We start from the raw sequence: 25,974 nt of genomic DNA, 5'->3' as shown, positions 1-25,974 counted from the left end.
CAAGGATCACTTTTCTCTGCTGTTGGAGGCAGTGTCTGCCTCATAGGAAGATAGTGGAAAATCTCCACAATCAGTGACACATAGTTCATTTTAGTACACTAAAAAAGCACATGACTTTAAGACTCATTCGCATCTTATGAACAGTGGAAAAATAGGTCAAGACAGTAAACTTCAAGATGACAATGTTGCAGGATATCATCCCAACAATGGACAAAAGTCAACAGAGTAATAATGTGCATATTTTCACATCCCAGTGAATCCAAGGCAACAACAGCAGGTTAAAATTGTCCTGAGCTCTTGCTGTGGTGCCACAAGGAGGGACGACACATCAACAAGATTGCAGTAGCTGTTGGGGAGCTGCAAGGACTGCTGCAGACCCACAGAATGATTTTATTAGGAAGGCATCCTAAGGCTCCTGGGGCCTTCCAAGCAAGGCCCTTGGAGAGGATTGTCATTATTTAATAGCTTCCTGAACCTGTGCTTTGCACATGAGCTCGGAATGAGGGATTACCTTGTGGTCATAAATGACAGTATTTGTCACATCACAGTGCATGGTAGAGTGGTGAGTTGTGGCTAGTTTTGTCTGGTTAGCAGGCTGAAAAGAGTATGTAACAAAGTCCGCTGCTAATAATAACTTAAAGGCAATGGATAAATTGTAAATGAAAGTTACAACTATAATTTTAGAATATTTTAAGTTTGTGCATTTCCCATTTTGTATAGGGAAAATATGTTTTTCTAACTATAACTATGTTTTAACTTAAGCTTTTTTTCCACTGGATTTCACTGTTTTTTTACATTTTTATTAAAAATGTGTTTCAAGTCACAGAGTCCATTGTTGCAAGTTGAGAGTTGTTATGTGGAGTGTCGTATAGTACAGCGTAAGAGAGTGTTGCAAAGTCTACTGCAATAGAGTGGAGTATGGTAGATTGGCATAGAGTGGAGTAGAGTAATGTAGAGTGTAGTAAAGTGTTTTATAGTGTAGTGATATTGTGTCTCATATAGTGGAGTCAAGTATTGTAGACTGAGTATAGAGTTTTACAGTGGAATGGCGAGTAGAGTGTCTTAGACTGTCAGAGTGAGTACAGTGTTTTAGAGTAGGTTATAGTGAAATAGAGTGTTATAGAGTAGAGCATCAAGTGGAGTGTCGTAGAGTATAGGGGTGGGGAGTCTTGTAGAGTGGAGTACCATGTCATATAATAGAGTGGTGTATCGTAGAGAAGTTGAGAGATGTGTCATCAAGTATCATAAAGTGTAGAACAGTGGCATAGACTGGATGGCCATAGAGTGGAGTTGAGTGACACAGAATGGTATAGAGTGTAGTACAGTGTTGTAGAGTGTTGGACAGTGGAGTGGCGTAGAGCAGAGTACAGTGCAGTGGTGTAGAGTGGGATAAAGTATAGTAGAGTGTAGTAGAGCAGAGTGGTGTACACCGGAGTGAAGTAGTGTAGAGTGGAGTAAAGTGTCATAGAATGGAGTGGCATGTCAGACTATAGTGGCAGGCAGTAGAGTGGAGGAGCGTAGCATACAGTTGAGTAAAGTGTCATAACTTGGAGTATCTTGTTGTACAATACAGTGTAGTGGGATGAAGTACAGTACTCAAAAATGATGTAGACTACAGTAGAGTAGTGTGGCATACATGCTAGTTGATTTTGCAGAATGCAGGGGTATACAGCATAGTGCTGTAGACTGTGCTAGTGTGGATTGGCTTGAACTGTTATAGAGAACAGTGATATAGAGTGGCATAGAGTGGAATAGTGCACATTTGAGTAGAATGGAGTACTGTATCATAGAATTGTTGATTAAAGCCGGATGCAGTGGCATACAAAGATGCACGTACAGTGTTGTATAGCGGACTAGAATATTGTAGAGTGGAGTAGAGTGTTGTACAGTGGCATACAGTCCAGTCCAGTGTTGTACAGTGGAGTGAAGAGGTATAGACAGGAGTAAAGTGGCAAAGAGTGGCATACAATCAAGCAGAGTGTTGGAAAGTGGAGTTGCATAAAGTAGGACAGTGGAGCTGTGTAGAGTGAATTGTTGCATAGTAGCGTAGTGTGAGGTAAAGTCTAGCACGATGGAGTAGAGTTGAGATGAGTGGTGTAATCTACAGTACTGTGGAGTAAAGTACAATAGAGTGTATTGGTGTGTTGTAGAGTGGCATGGAGTGGAGTGTACTGGCATAGCATAGGTAATAAACTGTTATACATTGAAGTGGGGCCTCGCACAGCAGAGTAGAGTGCTGGTTTATAGAAAATTATTCTATAGTGAATAGAGTGCAACATTGGAGTAAATGGACACAGTGTGGAGTATAGAGTTGGACAGTGGAGTATATGGAGATAAAGTAGAGTAGAATGTTGTAGAGTTCCATGAAGTGTAGTAGACTTTTGTGGAATGGAGTTATACGTAATGAAGGAGAGTGTCATACAATGGAGCGGCATAGAGTGGAGTGATGTACACTGTAGTGGCGTAGAATGGATTACCGTAGAGTAGAGTAGCATACAGTGGCATAGCATACACTGGAATACTGTAAAGTGGAAAGTAGAAGGGTGAAGTGGCATAGAGTGGAACACTGTCGAGTTGAGTGATGTGTAGTAGGGTACAGTGGATAATTGCAGAGTGGGATGGCATACATTGAAGTGGCATAGCGCAGAGTTGAGGAAAGTGTTATAAATTGGACTGGCATCCCTGACAGTAGAGTGGAAAGCTGTGCTGCTGGCCCGCACAGTGTTGGAACCTGTCACTGAGTGGAGTAGAGTGCTGTACAAAAGAGTGCACAACGTAGAGTGGAGTGCAAATTTGGACAGTGAAGTGTCCAGGGATTGAGTGGAGTAGAACCTAGTAGAGTGGCATATAGTGTAATACAGCTTTGTAGAGTGGAGTTATGTAGACATGAGAAGAGTTCACTGAAGTGGCATAGGATGGAGTAGTGTACAATGGAGTGGCATGAAGTGAAATAGCCTAGAGTGGAGAAGTATAAGCAGGAGTGTTGTAGAGTGTAATAGGGTATAGTCTAGTAGCATACAGTGGAGTGGCATAAAGTGTAATAGTGTGTACTGCAGTAGAGGACAGTGGAGTGGCATATAGTGAAGTGGTGTAGACTGGACTGGTACATTGTGGAGTGGGGTAGAATGTAATAGCATACAGTGGAGCAACATTCAGTGGAGTGGGGTAAAGTGGAATACAATACAATTGAGGGGCAAAGATGGAAGTTACATACAGTGTGTAATAGTGTAGAGTGGATTAGTGACCAGTGGAATTTCATAGAGTGGAGTACAGTGGAGTGGCATAGAGTAGAATAGCGGAGAGAGGAGTAGCGGAGAGTAGAATAGCATAGAGTGGAGTGGCATAGAGTGGTGTGGTATAGACTGAAGTGATGTAAAGTGGACAGGGGTAGAGTGAAATAGTATACAGTGGAGTGGCATAAAGTGGAGTGGTGTCCAATGAACTAGCATAGAATGGAGTGGTGTAAAGTGGAGTTGGGTACACTGGAGTGGCACAGAGTGGAGTAACATATAATGGAGCGGCATAGAGTGGAGTACCATAGAGTGTAGTGGTGTACATTGCCGTGGCAAACAGTGAAATGGTGTTTACTGGGTTGGTGTCCAATGGAAAAGTTTAAAATGGAGTGGGGGAAAGTGGAGTGGCATACACTGGAGTGGCATAGAGTGGAGTAGCATACAGTAGAGTGCCATACAGCGGAATAGCATGGAGGTGAGTAGTATACAGTGGAATGGTGTAGAGGGTAATAGCATATACTGGAGTAGCATATAGTGGAGTGGCATACAGTGGAGTGCCGTACACTGAAGAGGCATAGAGTGGAGTTGCATACAGTGTAATAGCAGAGAATGGACTGGCATAGAGCACAGTGTTGTAGAGTGGAGATGCATAGAGTATAATAGTGTATAGTGGAGTAGTACACAGTGGAGTGAGATATAATGGAGTGGTTTAGACTGTGGGGTACAGTGTAGTAGCATACAGTGGAGTGGCATACATTGGGGTGGCATCCGGTCGCATAGCGTAGAATGAAGTGGCTTACAGTGGAGTGTCATACACTGCAGTGGAGTAAAGTGTAGAGGCAGACAGTGGAATACAGTACATTGGAGTGGCGTACAGCAAAATGGAGTAGAATGGAATAATGTATAGTGGAGTAGAATCCAGTGGAGTGGCGTAGAGTAAAGTGATGTAAACAAGAGTGGAGATGATAACAGTGTAAGAGCTTAGAGTGTAGTGGCATACAGTGGCTTTGTGAAATTCCATGAAATCACTAAGTTTAAATGCCTTATAACGTGAAAAATACTTACCCTAATTAACTGCAGTACCCAAAGGCATCATCTTTACACCATTTGCATAGTTCATGTAAATCCATTCAGCCGATTTTGCGCTAAGTAGAATACAATAGTTTATGGAAAATTAATTGGCGGGAAAATGCATTTTGAAACCCCCCCTTTTATCTTTGCACCCCCTTAAGTATTCACCACAAAAATTTATATCATCTCAAAATGTAGAAAATGCTATAGATCTGGAAAGTCTGTGGTGATTCGTCAAAAGGGTGAAAAGTTGTTAAAGAGCTAATAGTCGAGGAATTCTTATCTTTGGCAATACTAACTATAACTGCACAGTGGCAATCAGATTTACTGTGATCTATTTCTTTTTTTATTTTATTTGTTATGCGTTGTTTTACTGTTTTACAAAATAGTATGACCAGATATGTGTCTTTTAGTTGGCTATGTTGTTATTCTGTAAATTTACAGATGAAGTTTAGATTATTTTTTGGGCTTCCTTTCTACTTTTAGTAGGATTGTACTACATATGAACCCCAAAGTGAAGGAAAGACAATAAATGTTGTTATATCAATTAAGAATATTATCTTTTTTCCTGATGGCCAATCATCATGCTCTCCATACAGTAGTTTGGGTAGCTCCCTGCTAGCTCCCTTTTTACTTTTGCTGCCCAGAAGCACATAAGGAAGATGTTTTTTTGTTTGGCTTGTTGGGCACTGTTTTATTTATTTTGTGAGCCAGGCACCAGGCAAAGAAAATATATGTATATTAAGACGTATTCTATTCAGTATGCATTTGCTTATAGGTTTCCATTTGCATGTGACCATAAATGGGTCTTTCAGTTGCTCATGTAGTACTTCTGAAACTTTACATAGGCAGTCCAGTTTATTTTAGGGGCTTCCTTGCTAATTTTAGTAGGATTGTGCTACATATTAAGGCCAAGCTGAATGAAAGGCAATCATTGTTATTGTTATCAAAATTGAGATCATTATACTTTCCTAGTAGAAAATTATCATGGGTCTTTCAGTTGTTCGTGTAGTAAATCTGAAACTTTACATATGCAGTCTAGTTTTTGGACTTACTTGCTACTTTTAGTTGTACTGTCCTACAAGATATCAGTTGTTGGCCCTTACAACTTCATAACCACTTCATAACATCACTTGCAATAGCTAAAAGAATGATATACCATAGTCTATTGTACATTGCTGTTAAATTTCATTACAATCCTTTCAGCTGTTTTGCGCTATGTGTAATACAAAAGTCTATGTAAAATGCATTGGATTTCAAGTGTGTTTTTGGACCCATCCCTCTTTTTTCTTTGCACCCCTTTGACCAAATGCCTCCCCTTTTTCTATTGTATTTGGCCCTCAGGTGTGGCCCCAGGCCTTATTAAGGCTATGGGAGGGGGGCTTCACACCCTCCTCCCCAATTTAATTGTTTGGCCCCAGGGGGTGTGGTCCCAGGGCCAATTCATGGTCAGGGAGGGGGCTGCATACCCCCCTCACCTTAACTTATAAGTACTGGACCTAAGAGATGGAGTTTCTGGAGCCTCTAAACCAAACTCTAAGCTGCTCATCCCAAAGGCTGTATGTGGTTTGTGGTTGGCAGGGTGCTATGGCTTTGGCTAGAGTCCCTGGTGGCAGACCAACACCTGTGGCCAACCCTCCTCTGCGCCTGGCCAGAGCCTGTTTGCAGCATGGGGTGGCTGCCTGCAGGGAGTGGGAAGCAGGGGCTGGTTGCATTACAGGCCCTGCGGCTAACTCCACACAATGCGTGGCAAAATGTCATGCGTAGCGTGGGGCTACCTGCCTCCAGGTGGGTTGGCCACAGGCCAGGCCCTTTTGCCAACACCCTGTGGTGCATGGCCGAAGGCCGTGTGCAGCATGAGGCTGGCTGATTATGCGGAGTTTGCTGTAGGGCCTGTCCAAAGGCTGTGCTCAGCATGGGGTTGGCTTTACGTATGTAATAAAATATTACTTTATGTTAAAAAAAATATAGAAATTCACTGAAAAAAGGTAAAAAGTACATTGTAGTTAGGTGTGATAAAAAGCTCTGCTTTTTTTGTTAAAAAAAAACATTAGAAATTTACTGAAAAAAAACAGATGTTAAAGTACATTATAGTTATGTGTGTATATCAGTGACAACATGAACATTTTGAACAAAAAAACACACCAAATTCACCAGTTATAGTTAGTAGAGCTAACAATAACTAGTGCCACCGTCATGCACAGCTTATGACCGCACATATTACATCACTCATGACATTTTCTATGACATTCATTTATGACATCACCGATGACATCTCAAATCTATACTTTTTTTCCAAAAATCGCTAATATTTTTAATCAAATGTATATTTCAACAATCCACAAAATGCTATGTATAATATTGATTATTATGAAAATGTTTTATTTTTTTTAAACCTTGTCTTTCATTCTTTTTTTACATAGCTTTTAGTATTACATTTTTTGGGTGGAAAACATCAAACTAATTTGTCCGAGACATGTTTATTTTCCTTACAAATATAAAAGCAAACATGTTTCTGAGCATTTCTTTTACATTTTTCAGCCCAGAAAATGAAATCATAAAGGTAACCTCCAGATAGCCTTGCACTCCAGTTAAAGAGCACAGAGGTCCAGCTAGGAATGCTTTAAAAATATAATAAGCTCTGCTCAGGTCATGGATTTAATGACCCAGGAGACTTAGGGCATATTTAAGAGCCCATAGCACTATTCCAATGCCTCATTAGCGTCATTTTTTGGCGCTAATGTGGGGTTAGAAGGCCAAAAATGCTGCACCATATTTACAAAGTGGCACAATGCATGCATTGCGCCACTTTGTAATGCTTTGCACTACATTATGCCTGCACCAGGCCTATTGTATGCAAAGGGGGTGTTCCCACAATGGGGGGGGGGCCAAAAAAATTATGCAAAGAAATCTAAGATCTCCTTGCTCCATTTTTCTTGGCACTTTTAATGCCTTCTCAGAGCAGGTGCTAAAAGGAGGCTCCCATTGCTTGCAATGGGCCTCTGGGTGTGAACACCCACAAAGTAGTACATTGGAGGCTTCGAGAGGAGCCCCAGTGGCCCGCAGCACCAGCCAGCTCCCCAGCCACCACCTTATTTGGTGCTGGCAGGATCCAGCACTTTGGACCTCATTATGAGTTTGGCAGTCCACGGACAGACAGTGCGCATTCAGAGGGTGTTTGTTTGCAACAGCATTGGCCTTGGCTCCCTAGGGGAGCCAAGACCAATACTGATGCACTGTTTCCACCAAGCTGCCTGCTGAAGCATTGTATTACAATGTTTCTGCCAGTGAGCCTGTTAGAAACATCTTCATACGACAACCCCACTGCATTGGATTTGCTGCAGAGATCTTAATCAGGCCCCTTGTCTTTGCTTTCACCTGGCAGGAGCAGCTGTTTTTAACTACTCCCACTGGGTGGAAGAAAAGTGGAGTTCCCTGCCCAGGAGACAGCAGTCAGAGTTTGCCCGCACTCTCTTGGACAGAGAACCACAGTGTCCCAGGGTTAAGGTGCCCAGGACAGACACTAGCACTGGGAGGGACTGTGCATCCCACCTCCCCTTTTTGTAATTATTTAGTCCTGGGGGATGGGGTCCCTTAGGCCCAGTAGAGGTGGGGTGCAGGCCACTATTCATTTATAATTACGTTTGAGCCTTTTCTCAATGTAAGCCAGAAGGTAATGGAATTCTTCTTCTGATAACTGGAAACAAGTGTATCCTGTAGGAGTTTTGACTTATGGTACGTAATTGTGGAATGTTGATTTAAGATAACTTTAACAACTTTTCTTATTCTTTATATGAAGGTGAATTCTAGTAACAACTGGCTTAAATTGGGAAAATGCTTTTTTGAGTGAATTAGATACAAGGCCTGCAACATGAGCACTAATACTGAGTCATATGTCTTACCCACAGATGAAGAAATACACTACACATGTGCCTCAAGTTATTATGTATATATACTGAAAAGTTCAGGTGATAAGATGTGTGTGGGCAACACTATCTTCCCTGTATCTAAAGAATTCTGTAACACATTTGAGCCGGTATTAAAAATAGCTGATGTGAATTATCTAATAACCAGACATTACAAAAGCGTGCATGATCAGAATCATCACCTCTCACGATTTTTCAGCAGTGACAGGGTTGAATTATAGGATGGAGGTGAGAATAATGAAGAACTTCTGAGGTTGTTAGAAAGCAGATACATCTTGGATCTCAACATGAAATTCTCACCGGGACACAATATTGATGAGTAATCTGCAGTTTTTCTGTAGTTACTCCAATTAAATAACTTCACCGTCTAATATCCTTTTCACATTTTATTCATGAGAAATGCATATTGATTGCACTTTCTAGTTTCTAGAGGACTTACATCATTTTCGCAATATCACGCTAGAATGAAATATTATCATGTTAACCATCTTTGTTTCCAATAGCTAAATAACATGTTTGCACCCAGATCTTTGTTTCAAAGAAACAAGGGAAATCCAAGGATATATAAGGGACCTGGGGTCTAAGTATATTATAAGGAACAGGGGTCCATTATCATGAAAGATGCAATGTAGTTTATGCATAGACATACAATGACGCCTATGTGTAAAATACCGCGGCCCACGAGTGGTGAAAGTGCACCTCGCCTCTGCGAGACAGACAGCTTAACAAATAACATGGTTCATGCATGATTCTAGACTCGGATTCATGGGACGGGCACACATTGCTTCACTGGACCTTTCACTGGTGACACTGATAATTCTCGCACATGTGTTATCGGTTAAGCAGTCTGGGCCATAGGTAGTGGCTTGCCCTTGTTACGAGTCCTCATCTTTATTCAACATAGGACATACTGCATTGGTCACTCTGGTTTGTGTTCTGTGTCTCACAGAAGCGAGGTGAACTTTCACCACTCGTGTGCCACTGTATTTTCCTTTTTCCTTGAATGTTGACCATAGATTCTTGAACCTGTGGCTTGTACCTTCACGGATATTACTCAGGCACCCTTGTTAAGCCCTGATGATGATCCCATGCACATTGCTCTATAGGATCGAAACGTTGACAGTGTTGTACACTAACTCATTTTATGATTTACAATTGTTTTTTGTATGAGTATGTGTACTGATTGGATTTGACACATATTATTTTATTAGACTGTGTAGGTTTATCATGCCTAAAGGCCAGCTAATGTACTATGTTATATTTAATATTCATTATTTGTGGTTAAATTATTAATAACATATCTTTTAGCTTTTTCTCTCTTCTGTATGTGCTGAAAGTTCCTCAAGTCATCTGAGGTTCCCCGTGTTAAGACTTTTCTCTCAAAAATTATTTTTCAAAAGATTTCTTATTGAACAAACATCTTTTTACACTAATATTATACACAGACTTCATTGTATGTCTATGCATAAAGTATATTGCATCTTTTATGATAAGGAACCCCTGTTTCTTATAATATTCACCCAGACCTTTAGCACTCTAAAATAGGTCAGGTGTAGGCACTTGGGTTACAGATGATGTTCGTAAACAACTAGCAGAGATTAGAATGCATGTGTTTGTCCTGTGATTATGATGATATCCCGCTGGGGTAACAATGATGCCAATATGAATTGTTCAAAGAGATAAAACAATGGAATTGTGACGTCATACATGGGGACACAATGGCTGTGTTGGTTTGTTTAAAAGTCATCATTGGAAACACAGCTGTTGTTGCTATGAACAAGATTAATTTTGGTTGCGTTGATTAACATTGACTGGTATTATGATCTACCTTGTTTTCTAACAGTTTGTGTTGAGTTGAGAGACACCAATTCCTGTTGCAAAATTCCACCAACCCTGACCCTGGAATGAAGAGTAGCCCAGGACCCCCCCTTACTGGATTAGCATCCTGCAGAGCCTTCAGAATGCTGTGTCCTTAGCATCAGGATCAATGCATTGAAGTCTAAGGCAGTTTGTCCACAGAGCTTGGAACTGGATTACAGACTGTTTTGACTGCAAGATAACAGTCCTATCAAGCCTTATTGGTCCCTGTGACTCATTCCCTGCTAGTCTAGATTACCCAAAGTGGGCCGGAATACACAAACACAACTTTATAAAGGTTTACTAAAATGTTCCCAGTAACGACTAACTGTGGTAGTTGTCAATGCTTGTTTGCAATTTGAGTGAAAAGCTGTGGTTTACGATTTGCTTAATAATTTAATCTCAGGTGGATAATACTCCTTTTGGTGGGCTAAACATTTATATAAAAATAAGATATAGGGCCTGATTTAGAGTTTGGCGAATGAGTTGCTCTGTCACAATTGTGACGGATATCCCGTCTGCCACCATATTACAATTTCCATAGGATATAATCAAATTATAATACGGTGGATAGGATATCTGTCATGTTTGTAGCAGAGTGATCCCGTCCACCAAACTCTAAATTAGGCCCATAGTTTTATAAATTGTTGTCTAATTACTTTTATTACATGTTTCCTTCTCATTCAATTGTTTTGGTACTTCTAAATGCTTTGCACTTTTTCCTTTGTTAAAGCATGACTACTCAAAGCCACAGCTACCCAGGGTTGAGCTAAGGTTTTACAAATGAGCCTGACTGGACCAAAGATAGATTTATGAGTTTATTACACAGTGAGGTCTCACAATTACACTGTATAATAAACCCCTTTTCTCACATGTTTTATTATATTCCCTACATTCACAAAGTATGGATATTATACATATAGCAAGTTTTATTTGTTTCCATTAAAACATTTATTCCCATATTAATACATTTTTGTGCTGCATTTGTGTAATTTGTTTTACGCAAATGTGGCACAAACATAACTCCATATTTATATTTTGACCTTAGACACGTCAAAATATTGGAGTTTGCACTATTTTTTGCATGTGTGAACCAACCTTGCGTCAATGAGATGTAAGGTAGGCCTTTCCATCTACAAAATGGTACTCATCCCTATAGCCCTATATTTATCCCCCTGGCTAAAATGACGCACAGGTTGGAGGAGTTTCCAAATAATGGTGCAAGGTTTGTTTTGCATCTTTATATAATGCCTGGATCAAACAAGGCGTTAGGGGACCTGTGGACCCATTTCCAAGCCCCAGGAACACTTCCACTAGAAGGACACCGGAGGATGGCGGACCCCATCCCAGGTAAGAAGGGTAAGGAGGGGGTAAGTATTTTTTAAACTTTTTTGAAGTGCCATTGGGGGACTTAAAATGGGCCCCCCTACATGGTACTGGGTGCAATGGCCATGCCCGGGGGACCCTTGTCCCCTGTGCTGGCCATTGGGGTAGTGGGCATGACTCCTGTCTTTTATAAGACAGGAGCCATGTGGTATGGATGTTTCTGCGTCAGAAAATGATGCTAGGTTGGTTAAAGTTTTTTTTTTTTGCCTCTAACCAGCCTAGGGTCATTTTTTGGTGAAAAACCTCCTCCTCCCATACCGCCACCCCCACTCGGCTAGCGTCATTTTGTTTTACGCTAGCCCACCCTTTGCGCCGGCTTATGGCATACCATAAATCTGGCGCCCAGCTGGCACTTTGGAATGACGCAAGCTAGCGCTATACTTTTTGACGCAAAACTGTGTTTGTGTAGTTTTGCGTCAAAAGTATAAATATGGGCCTTAGGGCTTGATTTAGAGGTTGGCAGACGAGTACTCTGCCACAAACGTGAAGGTTGTCCCTTCTGCCTTATTACAAGTACATTATACTACAGTTTCTTTGAAAATGATAAGAGTATCTAAAACAATTACTTGTACATCATAAGGTTACACCAGCACAGTCAAAACTATTAGCAGGAAAATAGCTACATGTTTCTAGTTTCTATAAGTATAATTTACTTTGAATTTAAAACATAAATTAGAAAAACTACTTTGCTATGAGCTTCCCCTAAATTTGAATTTAAGCAGCTGTTTGGTTGACAGTATTTTCTGCAAAACGTCCTGGATGTCACAGCGGCAGGGACTTTTTGCATGTGTGTGTGGATGATAGATCAATCTGTATTTTCCCCCTTTATAACAGCTGTTGAGTATTGTCTGCATGGTGATAGACAGCCAAATGCATTCTAAATAGGTCTATCCGTCAGAAGACATGTTATACCATTGGTGAAGGTGCTGGTACATGTCAGAGGAGGCGGGCAGATGTCAGATATCCATCCACTATCTCAGAAAACTTTACTTAAGGCACATGGAGTTTGATGCAAAAGAAAGACACACCACCAGTTTGTGGCAGTTTATCCAATCTGCCAAGTTCTAAATAAATTCCCATGCCCAGTACTTCAGTGGAATTGTCTATTTTCCTATACGTTTAAAATCCTAAACAACCATCTTGTTACACAACAATAATCAGTCAGTTATATGACAATGATACAACCAATTTCCTGCACCTTCAAGGCTGGACTGGCCGTACCAGGCATTGGGCGTTTCCCCAGGAGACTGGAAAGGTGGGGGGGGGGGGGCACTTTTATTACTGGGGGGACGGTTTTGAAACAGTGCAGCAGTTTTAAAAGTACTGCAGAGTTCTTTGTATAGTTTGAGGCAAGAACAAAAGTGCCAACATAACTCTGGTGATTAATGTACCTGCTGGTGCGAGACTGAAGTTTTGTCTAGGGGCAGTTAAGACTCATCTAAGGTAGCACAGAGGGTTATTATGCCTGCGGCAAAGAACATGTACTATGCAGATCACAGAACAGTATTTTATGTACATAGCTCAGTGGGTTACTCCTTTTGACACAAAGATCCCTTCGATTGTGTACAGTTTATGTTACAATCATGACCTAGCACTGTGAGCTATGAGCTGCCATCAAAGAGCTGCATGCAAACTACATGGTACAGGTTAGAAAGTTAGATTTTTTCCTAATCTTTCATTATACTATTTTTCCTAAGAAGGGCAGAAACACATTCTTATTAGTAAGGTCAACCCTAGCCACTGTGTTACATTCTGACTACTGAGTTTATGCTTCCCCACACCAAGCACTCTTAAAAATGCCTACCAGTATGGATGACATGTGAATCCTACACCCTGCAGTCCCCTTTGCAGTATGCAACATTTTCTATACCCTGATTTCTAAATGTATGATTCATTGTCTGTGTATCTGTGTGTGAAGTAAGGTGCTCTGACACCCTATACTGGTATTGAGGAGCTATAAAACAAATTAAATACAAGAGAGAGAGGGGCTATGGAGAGATGAGGGACATTGTTAGAGGGTGATGGTGAGGGAATCATTGACGAGCCCCAATAAAGATTGCCTTATCCTGGTACACTGTACGGCCATCATTTACTATGCTTTAAAAACAAATTAAATTGAATATATAATGAAAATGTGCTGAAGAATGCACCATTTGTGCCATTTTTCCCCCAACTTTCTTGTGGGGGAAGAACCATTCCAAGCAGCCAGGGTTGCTCACCGCGCTCGCTATGCACCCTATGGGGTCTGGCCTAACAATATTTGCAAGTTGCAACTTTGCCATACCAGTCAGGCCCGGCATACCTTCATTCTTGGCATCGATGGTCAGGATAACATCAGACAAATCAGGGTATCGATCATAAATAGATGTCGCCAACTGGATCAGAACATACTCATTCGAGTTGTTTTGAATAGGCTTGTCTTTACTCACTGTTGGGACCTTAGTTTGATGGAGCAGATCTTTCAACATTTGGTGAATAGAGGAGACTGCCAAAGAACCTTCTGATGACAGTTTCACAAAATCAGTACAGTGATGGAGTTGGCATTGTATCCTTCCCACTGTTATCTTGCAGGAACCTGGAAAGAGCTCTACGAAAGTGGTACACCTGTGTCACATCTTCAGGCTTCATAGGTTTGTAAGTACCAGCCTTAAGGGATTTGCCCAGGATAGAGATTCCAAATGTATTCAGTATTTTATTGCCGGGATATTCTGCTGCAGCACATTGGCCTGGATGCTGATGGGCCCACCACCAGGCCTGGCCTCCAATTAGCAGGCCCCCTCCTTCAGCCACAAACTCGTGGATTTTCTGCACCTCACTATCACTGTAAGACTGGCAGCAGTAGACGCTAAGACTTGGGATCAGGTCAGAAATTCCACTTGGCACTTTGTTCTCCTTGAGAAGATCATTGAGACCCTTCAAGCTGCTTTCAATGTCAATCTTCCCCTGCCTCCCTGCATCCAGCCAGGAGATGGCATTGAGTAAAAATGTTTTAAGGTAAGGTGTGTTTAGTTGTCTCTCATGTGTTGAAACAACAAATCGCCCTTTCCCATATTATGCATCAGCCAGAAATGACTGGTGAGAATCATCAAGTCCAACAGGGAAGGCCAGTAACCCATGGACCAGGAGCTGGGAGGGCTCTCTTTCATTTTCAATGTTCAGGTCCGTAACTCCAGCTAGAAGACTTCTTAAATCTTGGATGAAGTCAATTCCATGTCTAGAAAACAAGACAATCACTTGAGAATGTGCAGTAAAAGAAAACAACACGACAATCATCTGAGAGCATGCAGTAAGGGAAAACAACAAGCAGTAAGAGAAATCAACAAAACAATCACTTGAGAGTGCACTAAGACAAAACAAAATTACAATCATCTAAGAGTGGGCACTAAGGAAAAACAACAAGCACTGAGAAAAAACAACATGACAATCATTTGAGAGAGTGCACTAAGGAAAAACAACATGACAATCATCTCGGAGCGTGCAGTAAGGGAAAACAACAAGCACTGAGAAACAAACAACATGACAATCACTTGAGAGAGTGCACTAAGGAGAAAAAACATGCAGTCATTGAGATCATTCACTAAGAGAAAACAAGTACTAGGGGAAAATGACAAGACACTCACTTGAGAAAGTGCACTGGGGGAAATAACACAACAATCATCAGAGAGCATGCAGTAAGGGCAAACAACAAGCAGTGAGAGAAAACAACATTACAATCACTTGAGAGTGTACAATAAAGGAAAGCAACAGGGCAATCATCTAAGAGCATGCACGCAGAGAAAGCAACAAGACAATCATTTGAGAGCCTTCTCAGGGAAAACAAGAAGACACTCCTCTGCCAGCACGCAATAAAGTAAAACAACAAGACAGGCAATAACCACAGTCCTTGTCAGGGTTAACTACAAAAGTCATTAAATTAACCTGTGCTTAACCCTCTTGTAGCTTGCCACAATACAGTCTGTCTAAACATAGAGGCAATGCGTAGCATATTCATGCAGCACTCAAATAGTAACATGGTGAAAGCATAACACAGGAAAAATCTCAAAAGAACTTATAAAAATAGAGTGTATTTTAATAAATAAATGATACCAGAGTAAGAACAATCCAATCAGTCAAATTGGAGATAGTGGGTGACCTCACCCTTTCGCTCCTTGACCTCATAGGACCGTATCCTCTGGACCTTTAAGGTCCAGGGCTCCACACGTTCCATAACTGACACTGTTTGGTCACGTTGGTACTCCACCATATTCCTTGTTTAATTTGATTACGACCTGGTTGTCTGCCAGCCTTTTCATGGTGGTTTTACTGCCATGAAAAGGCTAGCAGAGAGCAGGTGCAGGGGGCCACAGGGGTACCCTTGCACTGCCCATACAGGTGGCATGGACAGTGCAGGGGTCCTGCTGCCCAGCACCCTCACAATTCTCACTGTCTGCACAGCAGACAGTGAGCATTGCGAAGGTGCAGGTGCCCCCTTCTGCGGCAGCATTGATGCTGGCTCGATCACATAATGGGCCCAGGGGGAAGGTAGCCAGCATGACAGCAACCTCCCCTTAGGAAGTTCGGTGGACGGGTTATCCCGTTCGACAAACTCATAATGAAGCTCAATATCTATTTTTATTTGAAAATTGAAGGCTGTCACAGGAAACTGTTAAGCCTCATGCTATTGGGAACCAAATGCTTCTTTCCACTAATAGTTTATAACCATACCTTATTTTTGTTTAAAACTGCAAGCATAGGTTCCTCTTAACTCCCTTCGGGCTCGACATATTCCATCAACTTGTTAGTTTTCCTATTATTAATTGTTGGTCAAACGATCCAATCAACTGCCCCTGTGATAATGTTTTCAGACAAGGGACTCTGCATATTATCTTTTTCTGTGCCTTTCATTATGTTCCTCGGAGATGTTTCATTTTACCCATTCTCTGTGAATGTTATTCCACCCTTTTGTTTTTACAATAACTGTGGTTATTTGTTGCAGGATGTCTAGTTTTTATGGTCAGTGATACACATCAGGAAATCAAGAGACAGCTAGCAACCAAACGTCACTTTCTGTATACATTGAAAAAGAAACAAAAGGGAAAACATAAAATTACATATAATAATATCAACTTTCCTAATGACCAATAAAATAACAAAATTATGAGATAATGATTTATTTAATTCCAATTAATGTAAATAACAAATATCACTTCACAAACAAAATGTGAAAAATCCATATCATTAAATTCATTATTTTATTTAAAACAAGAAATATAAAAAATATACATAATTATCAAGTAATTACATATAAATATCAATATAAAAGTTATATAGTTATTTTCTTTCCAACTTACTCACCTAAAACATAGTAATAAAAAATAGATTTGTAATAAACATATAAAAATAAGTTATATGTTAAAATAAATAAAACAGTGCAAATACACAATAATTAAAAAAAATGTTAATTTACATAATGAATAATCACACATTATTTAATTAGCAAAACCTTGTTACATTTAAAATACATTTAATTGTATTTAACTTCCCACACTATTCCCATACAAACCCATCAACCCACAACTAAATATAACTTAAATAAATCACTACATATTGAAATAATTAAAAATAAAATGAATTAAATTAACAATTGAAAACTATTTTTTTTTTTTAATTATGTACAACTCAATGAACTTCCCACCATGAACCCCTAAAAATCCAATAATGTGCTACTAAAATATAACTTACTGCTAATAACCATAAAACTAAAATAATTTAAGTTATAATTCTAAATTCAAAATATAATATAAAAATTATGAAAAATGTCATCAATAATATTCACTGACAAAAATCAATATTAAAAAGGTAAAACATATCTATCATAAATAACAAGCCACTCCATTCCCCTACAAACCCAACAACCTGCTACAACACGATAAACTACTAATAACATTTAAAGAAATAATTAAAACACTTAAAATTACAAACTATATTTTAGAAAATTAACAACTATATTACCAACAATACCAACACCAAAGAACTATTATGAAACACAAAATGATAATTGTTACAACCACATTACTGAAACCTGGTTTAAAAACAACAATATTCTCAAAAACAATGTTAGAAGCTAACAACAACAAAAAATCAATATTTTATGGCATGATATTTTCAAACACAATCTTTTTTCTGATATTTCTGCTCTTTTTTACTCAATATTTTGCCCAATATTTTGCCCAAACAACACATCCTGAGGAGGCTTTCTGGGAGCTTACTCCTAGCCCTCCATTACAAGACTGAGAGGTCTCCACACAGAGTCATGGTGACCAAGCAGAAGTTCAAAGCAGTTAATCCCACTTCCTTCGGAGACACTTTCTTGGAAGAAAAAAGAAGGCATAGCAAGAGGGCAGCTGCTGCTCCTCTATTATGGTGGAGAAGTGTTTCCCTAATAAATAAAATGCTGCAGAGTTGAAAAATAAAATGGCAATAAAGCTTACCATTTTATTTTTCACTACTCACAAGCGAAGAGTGGGCCATTGCTGCTTAGTGGCAGCATCAGGGAGGAGTGTTGGGCACTTAAGTTTATTGTGAGCATGTCACTTTGTCCGGCTGTCTTGCGACAGACAGCAAGACGTGCACTTTAAACCTCTCCAACCCGAGCTGTCTTAGACAGCTGGGTAGAGCAGCCACATGCCCCCAGTGACTGAGGGAGGGTCGAGCTAGCATGCTCCAACCAATCAAGGTCCATCTTGCCTGCTGCTAAACATTATCGGCAGAATGATAGCAATGAGTGGTTAAGAGTGTTAGCTCCGAAATCACATGCTCCCGGCAGGACAAAGGAACACAGAAGAGAAGCGGGCAGGAGGCCAGGCAGTGGATAAGTACCTATTTTATTTTAAATGTTATGACCCACTGACAGGCACAGTGAGGAACTTGCACTGCCTTCGGCCTCAACTCCAGAGCTCTCAGTCATGGTCCATTATAAACACAGTTTATAACGAGCCATGATGGAGAGCTTTGCTGTTGACCCTAAAGGCATTCATAATGTCTCAGTGCCTGTCAGTGGGTCAAAATTACTGATTTATTTGCTCCACCACTGATGCCTACCATCAGCCACCACTGAAAGAGGGTGTCCCACTTACACCTCTTTGGTTCTGGTAGGCCCATAATCATACCCATTAGGGTCTTGTTCAACCTTAAAACAAGCCCATTTGTCTGGGTATGAAATTTGTGGAGATTTTGTATATAACCCCACACTCATTCCACATGGGCTTAGTTGGACTTGGCCCGCTATGGAAGGTCACCCCCAAACTTTTTGCTTTTACCCATCCTGTTTCTGGATTCATTTTTGTTTTGCCATTAGGACTCTGTACACTTTATCGCTGCTAACCAGTGCCAAAGTGCTTGGGCTCTCTTACTAAAACATGGAACATAAAGGCACCAACGTTGCTAGTGGTACGCAACAGAGAGCCCACCTCTTCTACGTTATGCCTGATGCCACCCCTTACTGGCCAGAAAAAGGAGATATTTGTGACAGTGCCTGCTCTTTACAAGGCAACACTGTCTGCCACTGGTTTCAGGTGGCACAGGACCTCACTTGTATAGTGAAAGACTGTTAGAAATTGAGTTGTGGTTGACTGAGTATGAACCTTAGTCAAACAGCAACCACAGGCCTAGCCAGGTTGTGTTAGGCAAGCCCTAAATTAACATTTGCCACCCTCTGCTAGCTTAGCACAGAGCAGCCAGGTTTGACTCAAAGGCAGTGTGCAACATATTTGTGCAACACTGTAAACAGTAAAACAGTGCTTCATCCTGTGAAGGACAGAGGTAGTGGATGGATCTCTCCACTGGTTCTGGAGGGGGACTGGTGCCCAGAGTGCATCACTCACCCCGTGACGGACCCAGTTGCACTCATGGGCTAGTGGTGCTTGAGTTGGCGGTCCTTCATGGCCCAGCGGTGCTTGTGCTGGCGGTGCCCTGTTCAGCTGTGCTTGTTCTGCCGGTCCTTTATGGCCCAGCAGTGCTTGTGCTGGCGGTCCTTCACGGATCAGCTGTGCTGGGGCTGGCGGTGGCCTCCTGAGCAGCTGGGCTGGGGCTGGCTGTGCCCTCCTGGGCAGCTGGGCTGGGGCTGGTGGTTCCCTCCTGGCAGCTGGGTTGGGGCTGGCGGTGGCCTCCTGGGCAGCTGGGCTGGGGCTGGGGCTGGCAGTGGCCTCCTGGGCAGCTGGGTTGGGGCTGGCGGTGGCCTCCTGGGCAGCTGGACTGGGGCTGGCAGTGGCCTCCTGGGCAGCTGGACTGGGGCTGGCGGTGGCCTCCTGGACAGCGGGGATGATGGCGGTCTTTTCTGCCGTGCAGCTCTTCCCAGACTTGCCGGGTTTCTTGTGGCCTTTCCCCACCTTGGGAGGTGTCACAGCTGACTCCACACTCCCACCGGGACCCCTGGGAGTGGCTTTGGTGGCTGGAGTCTTCTCTCCCGCCGGGCACTGGCCAACTTCTAATGCTTCATAGGTGGGGGACTGGCTGTGCTGTGGCTCCGTGCCACACTGGCTGTCCTGGTGGCCGGTGCACTCCACATACCGGTGACTACAGGCACCACTGGTCCCGGAGATGTTGTGGCTGAGGTGCTACTTTGGGACCTATGAGATGGACGGGGTGGGGGAGGTGTGGGAAAGAGGTCAAGGGTGGACAGGAAAAGTTTCTTGGACACACTGCGACAGGTAGCAGGAGGAGGTTTGGGAGTGGAGGAAGAGGTGGTGGTAGTAGGAGGTGTACATTTGGTGACTTTGGGTGCAGGTGCATGCGCTGGAGGCTGTTGTGAGGTGGATGGCTGTTGGGTGGGTGAGTGGCTGCGTTTGTGTACCTTGGGAGGGGGCGTTACAGACACACTGGGAGAGGACACAGGGGATGTGTGAATGGTAGTGGGGGTGGTGACTGCACGTGAGCGGGGTGTGCTGGTGAGGGACGTAGTGGCTGTAGAGGTAGTGCATGCAGGTGTGAGTGTAGACGAGACTGGGAGGGAGGAGGGAGACAACAAGGAGGGGGACACAGTGGAGTCAGTGTATGTTGGTGTGTCTGCATGTGTGTGTTGCTTGCGTGAGTGCCTGTGGGATGTGTGGTGCTTATGTTTGCCTGAGGTTCCCTTGTGTGGTGAGGTGTGTGCAGGCTGGTCTGATGGTGTGCTTGGGATAGGCAGAGGTACAGGGGATTGGGTCTGGGTGGAGGAAGTTGGAGGGGGAGGCTAGATACGGGGACAATGGCTGCCATCAGTTCTGAGGCCAGAGTTTGAAAAGCTCGGTGAAGGGCCACCTGACCAGAATGGATGCCCTCCAGGAATGCATTAGTTTGTTGCAACTGCCTTTCTACACCCTGGATGGCATTCAAAATGGTAGACTGCCCAACAGTGAGGGACCTGAGGAGGTCAATGGCCTCCTCACTGAGGGCAGCAGGGGTGACTGGGGCAGGGGCTGAGGTGCCTGGGGAGAAGGTGATGCCCACCCTCCTGGGTGAGCAGGCACGGGGTGAAGGCTGAGGGGCTGCTGGGAGGGCGGTGCTGGTAGGGTGGTGGCGGCTGTACCTGTAGATGCGGGGGGCACAGATGTTGCCGCCACCACAAGGGAGCTCCCATCAGAGGACGTGTCTGTGTCGCTGGTGTCAGCTCCTGTCCCCGCCGTGAAGCTCCCCTCCGTCCCACTGGTGAATTCCGAGTCTGTAGTCTCGCCCTCCAGGGCCATGTGGGATGCAGCCCCCTCGTGTTCCGGTGCCACTGATCCTCCGCCTGATGATGCTAATGCACACAAGAACAGGGTGAACACAAAAAGGGGTGGGGATGACAGAGGAAAGACATGTTGAGTGCATGGATAACCGCTACTGTTGGCGGACAAGACAGACACAGAAGCCCCCTGCACTACTCCGCACTTTTGGGCTCCACTGTTCAGTTACTGGGAAATGGCCTACAAGCCTATGGATGGCATCTGCACACATAGACGACACAGGGGCGTGAATAGCTGTACTTGGCAGTCTACAGAGGTGGGCTGGGGTGCCACATGGCCTGCCTTATGGAGGGGCCTTGCCTACAGAACTCGCCCTGGCCTAGGGAACCCCAAAGCCCTCCTCCCCCACCCAGACACCTCCACTGCGCACAAAGTCAGCAGAATGAGAGTGTACTCACCCCCTTGTGTCTGCTGTGATGCCCTGAAGCGCCCATCCAACTCCGGGTAGGCCACCGCCAGGATCCTGAACATCAGGGGGGTCATGGTGCGACTTTCACCCCTCCCACGTTGGGAGGCCAACCCCAGCTGAGCCTCCTCTGTCTTCTTGCTCCAGCAGCGAATGTCCTCCCATCTTTTCCGGCAGTGGGTGCTCCGTCTGTGGTAGACCCCCAGGGTCCGGACGTCCTTGGCGATGGCACGCCATACATCTTTCTTCTGGTGGGCGCTGATCTACATGAAATGTACAGGGGAAGGAGAGAAGTCATTACCAACTGCACCGTCAAAGTGATTGGCCCCCATCCCTACCCTTGCCATGTGGCACATGCATTCCCCGTCTTTCATGCACGCAGCACTCTGCCCCCTTCCTTCTTACATCCAGCCCTCTCCACACAAGCATAGCCCATACAACATGCTCCCTGTGTACTTACCTGTTTCTCTGGAGGACCGTAGAGTAGCGTGTACTGGGGGAGGACCCCATCCACGAGCTTCTCCAACTCCTCCGATGTGAAGGCAGGGGCCCTTTCCCCAGACGCACAAGCCATTGTCTCTTCCAGACCGAGGTCACAGAAGCACTTGAGGTGTAGGTCCTCTCCTGTTGAAGATCAGGTATTGAGTGATTGAACAGATAGAAAATGGCAGTCACGTCCGCGGCGGTCACATCCGCTGCGGTACGTACCATCACCGCCGACATGCATCATCATTGGCTCCTGGGACCCATAGGGTCCAATGTTAACCAATGCAGCATTGGGCCGCGGTCTCCGACAGCCTACCGCGATGGTGTACAACGCCAGCGCAGTTACCTCACATCCCACTGTCTCACTTTACAGGTCAGGCAGCCGCCATTTCAGGAGCCCACATGGCCTCATTTTCAACTGCGTTACACATACCCAGGCCTAGTCTCAACATACATGCAGGCCACCTTTTGTGTATGATTGGTGTTCTGTGTAAACTGTGGGTACGTACCTCTGAGTTGTTTGACTCTGTGCTCGCTGTTGTCCTTCATAGGCACCGTCCGCTGGGACATGTGAGGAGATGGCGGCATCCTCTGGTGTACCGACCGTTGGTGAACCTGTCGACAATGGAGGAGCGATATTTTGATAATCACCTACAGGTTTGACCGTGCCACGATCCAGGAACTGTGTACCCAGTTGGAGCCAGACCTGATGTCAGCAATCCGCCATCCCACAGGAATACCCCCTCAAGTTCAGGTGCTGTCAGTGCTCCACTTCCTTGCAAGTGGGTCTTTTCAAACAACAGTGGCCATAGCATCAGGGGTGTCCCAGCCTATGTTTTCCAACGTATTGTCCAGAGTGTTGTCTGCCCTTCTGAAACACATGCAGAGCTACATCGTTTTCCCTCAGGTGGAGGATTTGCCTACAGTGAAAGGTGATTTCTATGCCCTGGGACATATCCCCAACATCATAGGTGCCATTGATGGGACCCATGTGGCTTTGGTCCCCCCCCACAGGAGTGAACAGGTGTACAGAAACCGGAAGAGTTATCATTCTATGAATGTACAGATGGTATGTTTGGCAGACCAGTACATCTCCCATGTGAAGGCCATGTTCCCTGGCTCAGTGCATGACGCCTACATCCTGCGGAATAGCAGCATCCCTTATGTGATGGGGCAACTCCAGAGGCACTGTGTGTGGCTATTAGGTGAGCACCTGGAAGCAAGACAGTGGGAATGGTTGTCTGGGTATATCCCTACAGGTTAGTGTGTGTCTAACAGTTGTCCCTTGCCATTTGCAGGTGACTCTGGTTACCCCAGCCTGTCATGGCTACTGACCCCAGTGAGGAATCCCAGGACCAGGGCAGAGGAACGCTACAATGACGCCCATGGGCAAACTAGAGGGTGATCGAGCGGACCTTCAGCCTCCTGAAGGCCAGGTTCAGGTGCCTCCACATGACAGGTGGATCCCTATTCTACTCACCAAAGAAGGTGTGCCAGATCATTGTGGCCTGCTGTATGCTTCACAACTTGGCTTTGCGACAACAGGTGCCTTTTCTGCAGGAGGATGGTCCAGATGGGGGTGTTGTGGCATCTGTGGAGCCTGTGGACAGTGATGAGGATGAAGCAGAGGAAGAAGACATGCAGAACAGGGACTCAGTGATCCAGCAATATTTCCAGTGAAACACAGGTAAGAATGCAATCCTGCCTACTACATGTACTTTTTTACACTACTACCTCTCACCTGTCTGTCGTTTTCACCCAGTGTATGGTCACTGAGTTGTCACTTTCCCTTACGGTTTCACAGATGTGGGTCCCACTGTGTTACATCTGCTTAAATTCCTCATGGACTAGAGCTGTGTGACATAGGTATGTTGACATTACTATTTCAAAAACATTTTGTCATTGTAATTGCAAATACACTATTTCGAAATCACAGACAGACTCCAGATCTCTTGGTGCTTTAGGTGTGTTTATTTAAATGCAAAATATTGGAGGGGGAAGTTAAATGGTGAGGGGTGATGGCGGAGGAGTGTCCATGGCAGAGTCCAGTCTATTAGTCTCACAGGTGCATTGCCCATATGGGCACAGGAAGTGGAGCTGGGGCAGTTTAATTATGGACAGGGTGACAAAGTGGCACAGTAGGATGACAATCAGGGTGGTCTCATTTCTTGGCGGGGGTCTTGGCATCGTTCTCTGTCTTGTTGCTGGATCTCAGGGACCATTTGCGGGGTGGTTCTCTGTCTGCAGTGGGTGGGGTGCTGGTGTGGTGGTCCTGTGGCAGGTCCATGCTAGTGTCAGGGGCCCCTTGTAGTGCCACAGTGTCCCTCCTGGTGTTGAGTACTTTCTTCAGCACCCCTGTGATGGTGCCCAGGGTGGAGCTGATGGTTCTGAGTTCCTCCCTGAAGCCCATATACTGTTCCTCCTGCATGTGCTGGGTCTCCTGAAACTTGGCCAGTACCGTTGCCATCGTCTCTTGGGAGTTGTGGTATTCTCCAATGATGGATGAGAGGGCCTCGTGGAGAGGAGTGGGTTCCCTTGGCTGTCCGCCCCCTGTCGCACGGCAGTCCTCCCAGTTCCCCTGTGTTCCTGGGCCTCCATCCCCTGGACCATGTGCCCACTGCCGCTGCCCCCAGGTCCCTGTTGTTGTTGGGGTGGTGGGTTATCCTGGGTTCCCTGTAGTGGTGGACACACAGCTGATTGACGTGTCCTGGGGACGGAGGTATGGGCCCGCTGGGTGGGTGCTGTGCTGGTGTTTCCAGAGGGGGAAGGTCTGTGGTGGCCTATGCCTGTGTGAGGGGAACCGACTGTCCAGAGGTCCCAGATGGTCCGGGCTGGTCATCTAGATCCAGTTGGACAGAGGTGCTGTCATCACTGTGGGCCTCTTCTGTTGGTGGTGTGGACATGTGTGGACCCTCCTGTCTGGTGACGTTGGGTAGGGGGTCCTGCAGGGGTATAAAAGGATGTTTGTTAAATCTGTGTGTGTAATGGTGTGCAATGGGTGGGTGACCGTGTACCCCAGTGCTAGCATTCCTGTGTAGGAGCTTGTGTGATGGTGGTTTACGGGAGTGTATGGCTATGTGCAGTGGGCATGCTTTGGTGATGGGTGTCCATGCATTAGTGTTGCTTGCAGGGCTTGGTGTTGGGATGTGTGGTTTGTGAAATTGGGACATTTGTGAGGAGATGGAGTGATGGGTGTGAGGACGAGGGTGGGGGTATGTGATAGCATGCAGGTAGGGTGGGGGATGTAATAGTAAAGCTTTGACTTACCAGAGTCCATTCCTCCACCGACTCCTGCGAGGCCCTCAGGATGCAGAATTGCCAAGACCTGCTCCTCCCATGTTGTTAGTTGTGGGGGAGGAGGTGGAGGTCCGCCGCCAGTCCGCTGAACCGCCAGGTGGTATCTTGAGACCAGGGAACGCACCGTCCCCGTAGGTCGTTCCACCTTTTCCTGATGTCCTCCCGATTTCTTGGGTGTTGTCCCTGTCCACTATTCTTCGCCATAGCTTCAGCTTCCTTGCAATTGAGGTGTGCTGCACCTGTGCTCCGAATAGCTGTGGCTCTACCCGTACGATTTCCTCCACCATGACCCTGAGCTCCTCCGCCGAGAACCTTGGGTGTCTTTGCCGTGCCATGGGGTGGTGTAGGTGATGTGTGGGGTGGAGTGTGTGGTGATAAGTGTGGTGATATGTAGTGGTGTGTTGTGTGAGGTGCGTGGAAGTTGTGTGGGTGATGGTGTTCTGTGTCTGTGGATGCTGTTGTACTTGCTGGTGGTGTCTCTCTCTGGCCTTCTTTCTGAATTTTTTGTCGTAGGGGTTTGTGGGTGATGTGGGTGTGTGTTTTATATTGTAATGGGTGTGCGGGAGTGGTGT

At 44.5% G+C, this 25,974-nt stretch overlaps 1 pseudogene; it reads right to left on the bottom strand.

The window, feature by feature from the left end:
* LOC138249304 (TRPM8 channel-associated factor 2-like) overlaps window positions 1-25,974 on the bottom strand; it is a 133,702-nt pseudogene that overhangs the window by 76,727 nt on the left and 31,001 nt on the right.

This window comes from Pleurodeles waltl, chromosome 8 (assembly GCF_031143425.1).
Source record: "Pleurodeles waltl isolate 20211129_DDA chromosome 8, aPleWal1.hap1.20221129, whole genome shotgun sequence".
In the NCBI taxonomy this organism is placed as follows: Eukaryota; Metazoa; Chordata; class Amphibia; order Caudata; family Salamandridae; genus Pleurodeles; species Pleurodeles waltl.
This window is presented reverse-complemented; position numbering and strand designations above follow the sequence as displayed.